Source organism: Schistocerca cancellata, chromosome 8 (genome assembly GCF_023864275.1).
Source record: "Schistocerca cancellata isolate TAMUIC-IGC-003103 chromosome 8, iqSchCanc2.1, whole genome shotgun sequence".
NCBI classification, from domain to species: Eukaryota; Metazoa; Arthropoda; class Insecta; order Orthoptera; family Acrididae; genus Schistocerca; species Schistocerca cancellata.
This window is the reverse complement of record NC_064633.1, coordinates 205,940,627-205,950,128: the sequence shown is the minus strand read 5'-3', so window position 1 is coordinate 205,950,128 and position 9,502 is coordinate 205,940,627.

Genomic DNA, 9,502 nt, shown 5'->3' with positions numbered 1-9,502 from the left:
TATTTCAGTCCTAAGGACACATTGAGACATATCCAAGGAAGGGGTATGCACAATGGGGGTGTACATGAATACTTCCTGACAAGAGGCAACAGTGGGGTAGTAAGAATTCAAAGCGAAGACTGTATATGAACTGAGATTGTGACTCCACTCTTTGGCTGCTATTGTGAGAGGTAAATCTTCCTACCTGAAAAACGACATGATAGTTTGGATACTCAGGACAGCAGAAAACATGTATCACATAGTAGAGCAGCAGTTGTTAGCGTCTGTCTGTACTGGAGGAACCCAATCCTCTGTAAGTTGCTCACAGGGCTGGTCCAAAAGACACCTGTCGTAATTTGGACCCCACAGTGGTGTGTTGGGCCCAGCATCCACGATACTGAAGGCGATGTCAAGTCATATGCCAGACTCTCATAATCAAGATGGGACAAGATCAGAGTTTGTGCAGAAAAAAAATAATGTAGTGGTCAGTGCACCAGCCATGTGGTCATAAGCCTTTTGCAAGTTGAAGAAGACAATGGTAAGGTGTTGAGACTGGGAAAAGCTGACTGGATGGCACACTCTAAGTAGACCAAATGGTCATCAGTAGAACGTCATTGGTGAAAATTGCTCTGGGACAGAGCCAAAAGACACCAAGACTCAATGTGCCAACACAGCTGCTGGCTCACCATACATTCAAGCAAACTGCAGAGAACTTTAGTGAGACTTCTTGGGCGACAGCTGTGAATCTCATGGGGGCGTTTATCCATTATCAGTACTTGGAAGGTCATGCTTTCTCCCCACACAGAAAGGAAAACATACTCACTCCAGTATGGTTCAAAACGACAAGAATGTTACGTCGGCAGTCCACCTATATGTGTTTGAGCATTTGGCTGTGGATGCACTCTGGCACTGGAGCCTTTTCAGCGCAAAGGGCTGGGGTACTGCGGAACTCCCACTCAGTGAAGAGAACAATTTGGATAGAGATGTCATTCTTCCCACTCTGTGAGGACACGAAATGCATGCTGACAATTCTCAGATGCAGAGGCTCAAGCAAAATGCAAAGCAAAATGTTTAGCGACACCATATTTGTCAGTGTAGACAACACCATTGAAGGAGATACCAGGTGCATCTGTGAGTGACTGGTGTACAGAGAGGCGTCGAAACTTTGCCAAAACCAGTGAAGAGGGGTTCATGGCACAATGACAGAAACATACATTTCCCAGCATTCTTGTTTCTGTCGTTTTATTAGATGCAGGCCCAGAAACGGAGCCATTTAAATGAACGAGATACACCATCAATGGATGTTCCTTATAGCGTTGGAGATCCTGTCTGCAATCTCTTATGGCCAAGGCGATTTCAGAGGTCCACCAAGGTAGTCTTCCGACAGGGGGAGGGGGGGGGGATATTGAGGGGTGAGAGATATCCCAAGGAATAGGGGTTTACCAAGCACACTGCCGATAGAATGGGTGTAGCTGCTCTGTGGAGAGCTGAATCAATACCTCCACATAGCGGGATGCCTGGGGCATTGGCAGAGGTGGGCATCCCTGTCAACACTACTAAAAGGCTATCTGGGTGAACAGCCAGGCAAGCAATGCTGAGAGAGGAACAGGACGATCGGAAAATAATCACTGTCAAGCAGGTCATCATGGCTAGAGGGGAGAAGATCTGGACTGCAAATGGGAAGATCACATTTACATGTGTAGTAGCACCTCTCTTCAAGACACAAAAGCTCTGCAAGCAACGTTTCGATAGCTTTATCATGGCCAGTGGTCACTCCACAAAGGGTTATGGGCACTGGTATCACTAAAAATGAGGAAGAGGTGGGGGAGCTGGGAAATCATTGCAGTCAATGTGTTCTGATACACTTCACCAAGGGGAGGGAGATACACATTACAGATGGTAAAACCCACAGACGTAGCAGATGTTCACTGTAGAGTCCAGAATGTACATGCAGACTCTGCTCTGTCATAGTCAGCTTGGTTCTTAATATGGACCTGACAGCCATGAAGGTAGGGGTTTGCAACGCTGGGAAACAAGTTTCCTGGAGGACAATGCATGCAGCAGGGGAAACATATGAGACGTCTTAACTACACCAGGTGGTGGAAAAAACTGCGAAGGCTGCTGTGGCCGAGCGGTTCTAGGCGCTTCAGTCCAGAACCTCGCTGCTGCAACGGTCGCAGGTTCAAATCCTGCCTCAGGCATGGATGTGTGTGATGTCCTTAGGTTAGTTAGGTTTAAGTTGTTCTGAGTCTATGGGACTGATGACCTCAGATGTTAAGTCCCATAGTGCTTAGAGCAATTTGAACCTCTTGAAAAAACTTCACACGCTATCAGTATTCTCTGGAAGTGTTGAGAGTGTGAAAGCAAAGAGTTCATTCCGCAGTGTCGCCACCTTCCATGACGTGTGGATACGGCATCAATACCCATCAATTCTGAAATTTTGTGGGAGGGTGGGGGTGGGGGAGGTCGCGGGAGATTCCAGTGTCACAGAGGTCACCAGGAACTCCACTTCTGGTGGCAAGGAGAGTTTTTCTTTTTGTCCCTCTTCTCCTCAGATGGTTTTCATGCTCTCGAATGTTTGTCTGACCTAGTTTCAAGGAACACAAAGCCCTACAATCAGCAAAATATAGCTCCTTCAGCCATTGGCTAGTATCTGGTTGCGGATCAGCAGAATCTGGAGAATGGAGTGCCGCAAGTAACCCCTTTCAGGTGACGAATACCAGAGGATATTGTTGTTTCTCTGGCTGGGTTTTGGGATCATTGCCCCAGAAGTTGGGGAGTCAACCCTCCCAATGTACATGTGGAGGTAACAGTAGGAGGGGGGCCCAACAACCAGGGGAGCAGGTGTGTTCGGGTATTCCTTAGCGTCTGATATAGAAGGCATGAAGATGATGGGTACTGTCAGTAGAGAGGATGCCGTCATAGCCATAGCATATGTCGTCATCATACATGCAGGATGCAAATGATTACATTTCTTCATGTCCTCCTGATATGCAAGTCAGTCAAGTATCTTGTATTCTTAGATTTTCTTTTTTCTTTGGAAGTCAGTGCAATCTGATGAACTGCAGAACTGGTGCTCCCTGCTGTTGACACAGACAGATGTAGGGGCACAAGGATCATTCATATGTAACTGACATCCACATTCCCCACAGAGAGGGCAGATGTTACAATGTAATCTCAGTCATTTGAAGAACCACATAGGAGGGAGGACACATGATTAAACATCCCGACGATACATCGACACTTCGACATTTTCAAGCAATGACAAAATGTTGTTGATAATTCTTCCGGGTTATATGGCCGTGGTCCATGGAATTCTTCTATTCCTAACGTTTCGTCCAATACTACGTTGGACATCTTCAGAGGTATGGCTGCTCCTGCTGAGTCCCGCCGGCAGTCAACAACAGTACCATCCGGTCGTGAAAGCCTTCATTGTATGATATTGACAAAATGTACACCCCATAGCTCCAAATCGGCATGTAACTCACCATCAGTCTGTAAAGGATGTCTCACTGGAAGCTAATAGCCTGTGCTGTACTAAGATTTGTGGGGTTCAAATGGTTCAAATGGCTCTGAGCACTATGGGACTCAACTGCTGTGGTCATAAGTCCCCTAGAACTTAGAACTACTTAAACCTAACTAACCTAAGGACATCACACACATCCATGCCCGAGGCAGGATTCGAACCTGCGACCGTAGCGGTCGCGCGGTTCCAGACTGTAGCGCCTAGAACCGCTCGGCCACTCCGGCCGGCCACTTGTGGGGAGGGGGTGGGAGAGGGGTGACAGTTACATGAACATCACCCAGCGTGACACAGGAGAGCAGCGCTAGCGACTGAGCAGTGGAACCGACTTACTCAGAACTGAACCATTTTTCATTTCCGAAATCGTTGCTACACCCCCAAACCTGTCCTCAAGGTTTTCAACAATGAATAACTGCTTTGAGGCTATAAGGATCACCGTCGGTCGTAAAGGAAATTAAGTGTTGTAGGGGGTATTTCTGTCCTTGTTTCTTAGTCCTACATTCCTTCCACGGCGTAGGAAACGTTATAGGGTCATATCTCGCTGCACTGTAGTAATCCTGACCTTCAGAAGACACTGCTTGGATTGCGCAGCCAACAGAAGACAGTTTATACTGCTTTCTTTGCCAGTCAAACGTCTTGGTGCAACTCACTCTGAAGGGGCTTCTCACAGGAGCGACTCAGCCTCAGCAGTGGTAACATGGCTGATTAACTGTTGCTCAGAGATAATAATATGCAGGGAGCTTCCAGATTAAGCGTCAACAGTGTGATCCCTGTGCGTTCAGGGGGACTATCACCTCGCAGGTACTTGAGCTACCTCCCCTCCCCACTGTAACACCCCAAGAAACCCGAAAACCCAAATAAAAATGTCATGATAATTTAAAGTAGGGAACAGTGTTATCCTGAAAGGTACGACAACTTTGACAATAACGTAACAAGTTAAAGTTTTGATGAACACCAATTTCAATAATTATTGAGTATGTCATGATATAAAGCAGGAAGGAAAGTAAGGTTTTTTTAATTAGCTATCAAACATCTCAGTAATAACTGCAAATCAGTACGACGAAAGTTAAGTCCAAAGTAATATGTCGGTCACAGATAACATTTATTGTGAAAGAGAGTTGTAAAGACGGCGAAAAGGAAATTCAATGCGTCTACAATGCTCGATCATGGAAAAGTTAGTCGCTTGCTAGGTTGCTTGCTATCAAGTCGAGAGAGAGAGAGATAGACAGAGAGAGCACCGTTTCTTATAGTACTGCAAACGGAACGCTACGAGATTGTTTCATTAAAAATAATAATAATAATATTGTGTGATAGAGATGCGCGGACTTTGGTTCAAATGGCTCTGAGCACTATGGGACTTAACTTCTGAGGTCATCAGTCCCCTAGAACTTAGAACTACTTAAACCTAACTAACCTAAGGACATCACACACATCCATGCCCGAGGCAGGATTCGAACCTGCGACAGTAGCGGTCGCGCGGTTCCAGACTGTAGCGCCTAGAACCGCTCGGCCACCTCGGTCGGCTGCGCGGACTATGTTCTCAGTTATTCTGACTTGAGAACTTGAACTGAAGTGATATTCTGATAGTGTACAACGAGTTAATGAACTTTAATTATTGGAGATATTATTGTTGGACTCAAACTTCATCAAAGTGAACAGTTACAACGAAGAATGGACATAGTATCGAAGACTACAATACCTCATTAGCCTGGAGTAGGAAACATTAATACGACCACACGAAGATAATACAAATACGCCGATTGTAAAAGTTGTCTTAATTGTCACGATCACCGAACTGAAAATAATCGCTAATTGTGTGTGTGTGTGTGTGTGTGTGTGTGTGTGTGTGTGTGTGTGTGTGTGTGGAATCCTATGGGACTCAACTGCTAAGGTCATCAGTCCCTAAGCTTACACACTACTTAACCTAAATTATCCTAAGGACAGACACACACTCACCCATGCCCGAGGGAGGACTGGAACCTCCGCCGGGACCAGCCGCACAGTCCATGACTGCAGCGTCTCAGTCCGCTCGGTTAATCCCGCGCGGCGAATCGTAATTGATCTGATCTATCGGTGTGCGTGTGCTGTGATGATCATAAACTAACTGCTAAGAAGGAACAATAAAAATTGTTCGTCAGTAATGGAAATCTCACGTGTTGGCTCCATCATCATTAATTGAACTGTGATAGTTTATGATCAAAATTAATTAACTGCGAACATTTTAATTGAAATAGTGACTTGATGAACATTGAGCACTGAAAGGAGTGTTTTGCCGAAATAATATCACGACGCACGAAAGCAAGATCGCATTATAGATTATCTCTGGATTTACGTCGTGCCGCAGTGAACAATTCTACCTAGCAACGTAACAACAACTACTGATACTTAACCGCAAATGAATTTTTCCTCGCTTCAGTGGTGTGAAACGACGCCGGTGATGAATGATTCACTCAATATTGCAATAACTAACTAACCGGGTGAAGTGTTGGCAGAAGAGCCAACGCCTTGTACCTAGAGGAGGCCGAAATGCACGCGTGCAAGCTCACGCAGATTGGCGTGAGGTCTGGAACAGTTAAGGGAAATTGTAGTAGCAAATAAAGTACGTAGTTGAAGTAATACTTAACTTTATTCCACAATTGGAGAACATCGCTCTTGAATATACATGCTGTTAATATCTCAATATCAATTGGTAATGGCGCCTTGCTAGGTCGTAGCAACTGACGTAGCTGAAGGCTATGCTAACTATCGTCTCGGCAAATGAGAGCGTTTTCGTCAGGGTAGCATCGCTAGCAAAGTCGGCTGTACAACTGGGGCGAGTGCTAGGACGTCTCTCTAGACCTGCCGTGTGGCGGCGCTCGGTCTGCTATCACTGAAAGTGGCGACACGCGGGTCCGACGTATACTAAGCGAACGCGGCCGATTTAAAGGCTACCACCTAGCAAGTGTGGTGTCTGGCGGTGACACCACACCGGGCATAGCAAATCATCATAAAACCGTAACAGACAATTAAAATCAGTAGTTCGCATCGCTTAGAAAACTGTGCGGACTTTCATACATTAGGCGAGGTACAAATTTCTTTGTGCTGTTCCACGTTATCCGACAGGGACAACCATCACTGCGCGTCGCGTCTCCATTCCACCGACCGAGCTGTAGCAGTAGCGGCTCAACATCAACAGCGACAGCTAAAGGCGAGAAGGGACATCCCACCACGTCCACACAAAATCCGATGGCTACCATATAGGGTTTTTGCTGTGTTACTCTTGTCATTAAGGAAGGGTGCAAAAGCACGAAAGGTGGCACGTACGCCGTGTTGTGTGACCGTCATCGCAAGTTCTACACTTGTTTAAAATTTGGATGAGGAATAGTAGCTCTTACGCAACTATGCGGACCATCAAGTGAAGAATGAAGTGAAGTATGAAAATTTATGAGTCGGAAGAGGGAGAAATAAAAAATGTCCAAAACCAAGCACGGTCTGCACCACGAAGACCGTCCCATGGAAAGGCAGAGGAGGAAAAAAAGAATATCAGATGGATAGACTTTCAGCAAGGAAAGGGAAGTAGCACTGTTGGGCCCCTATGATGGCCGAGGGCATACAAAAGAAATGTGAGCCCCCTGTGGGCTCTGCATTTTTAAGACTGAACAGTTGTGGAACACTGTCAGGTCAGTAGAAAAAGTTTCATGCTCTGACATTAACTATCCCCTTACGTCACGAAATGTATTCTATCAACTTACTTCTACACTTGGTCAAGCTGTATCCTTAAGCTCCTTTTACCCTAATTCGATCCAATAATTTTTGATTAGTTACTTGATCTACCAACATAATCTTCAGTATTCTTCTGTAGCACCACATTTCAAAAGCTTTTGTTCTCATGCTGTCTATAAACCCTACTGTTTATCGTCAACACTTCATTTGCATGTAATACTTGATGAAACAATTCTTCAGCACTGAAATTTTCACTGGTCTTTTAAACATTTCTCTTTTTCAGAAACGCAATTCTGGCTGTAGCCAGTATGCGGTTTATATCCTCTCTACTTTGGTTAATATCAATTATTTTGCTGCCCGAGCATCAAGTCATCTGCCACTTTTAGTGTCTCGTTTCCTAATCTAATTTCCTCAACAACACCTGTCTGAATCAATTACAGTCCATCGCCCTTGATTTACTTTTCTTAGTGTTAAGATTAACACCACTTTTCAAGATACTATTCGTTCTATTCATTATCTTTACCTGCTCTTCCAAGTTATCAATTTCATTCCTGTAGCAGATCTGAAGAGTAGATATGTCACACGTTCTAAGTGTCGAATATCACATTTGTCAGAAGAATAAAAATTAACTCTTTTTTTACATAGTTTCTTTGAATCCAAAAAACTGAGAATATATTCTGATACCATAGAATTGTCTTTCTCACTTCATCATTGCATAAAACAATGAGATAAATCAGAAAGTAAGTATTAAGAACATTCTAGATGGCATACCAGGGAAATGACTGGTTCTAAGCGGCAGTAAGTTGTGTGACATTAATACTCGAGCAGCTGGTTTTATTTGTGATAATACAGGTATAGAACTACAGCAGCAATATTTTAACTAGGATAAGTATAAACAACAAAAATCATTTCTTATATAGTTTAAAATTTTTACAGGAAAATATCAAATTCAAAAAAAGGATCAGTCGGTACTGACTTCTACACCTTGCACAGCTCCACTGCAGGGACAAGATGTTACATAGTTTACTCTAAACCTCCCTGTGCTGGTGAGGAAAAAATGGCAACATTGTCAACAGGCATACATCCGTCATGGACTTAACTCTTAAGTACACTCACTGATAAGTTTCCGTTCTTTCTGTTTCAGAGCATGAATTTTTAATAGCTGAGATTGATGAATATGAGACACTTATATGGAGACAATGTTTCAGCAGTATCATTAAAATCGGAGTAGTTAGATGCATGGGCTGGAATTACACGGAATTAGCTCATAGCTCTACCTGACTCAACATCTTATGTAAATCTCATAGTATAAAGGCGTTGTTTGCCTACCTTCGCTTCTCTACAATTCCAAAATCTCTGTCACATCTCAAAATGCTGTGCACACTCACCAAAAACTTGTGTTTTCTCTCTTCGAACTTGCCAGGCTGAATGGAGGAGACATAGAAGCAGTGTACTTGGAACTCCACAGGGAAGCACTCTTTGCACACAAATCCGATGCACATAATTACCGGCCAATTTCACTGACATCGATTTCTTGTAGAATCATGGAACATATTTTGTTTTCAGCCATAACGACCTTTCTAGACTCTGAAAATGTCATCAACAGATACCAGCACGGTTTTAGGAAACAGCGGCCATGTGAGACACAGCTGGCCCTCTTTGTGCATGATACACAAATGGCTCTACATACCGGCTCCCAGGTTGATGTCGTATTTCTCGAATTTCGAAAGGCGTTCCACTCAGTACCGCTCTGTCACTTGCTCCAAAAAGTGCGCGCTTACGGTCTATCCGATGACATATGCATTTGGGTAGAAAGTTTTCTAACAGACAAAGAGCGGTATGTCGTCCGGAATGGGATCACTTCAACAGAAATAAGCGTAACTTCAGGTGTGCCCCAGGGCAGCGTAATAGGTCCGCTGCTTTTTATGATTTACATAAACGACATGGTTGATGGTATCGACAGATGCATTAGACACTTTGTCGATGATGCTGTAGTCCACAGGAAAGTAGTATCACACGAAAGTTGTGAACAAATCAATGAGGATTTGCAGAAAATAAATGCGTGGTGTAATGACTGGCAGTTATATCTCAATATCAGTAAGTGTAGCCTACTGCGTATAACAAGGCGAAAATCCCCATTAACACGCGAGTACAAACTAAATGGAAGCGGTAACATCCGTCAAGTACCTGGGTGTGACTATTCGAAGTGATATCAAATGGGATGATCAGATTACACAAGTAACGGGCAAGGCGAACTCTAGACTGCGGTTTATTGGTAGAATCCTGAAGCGATGCAGG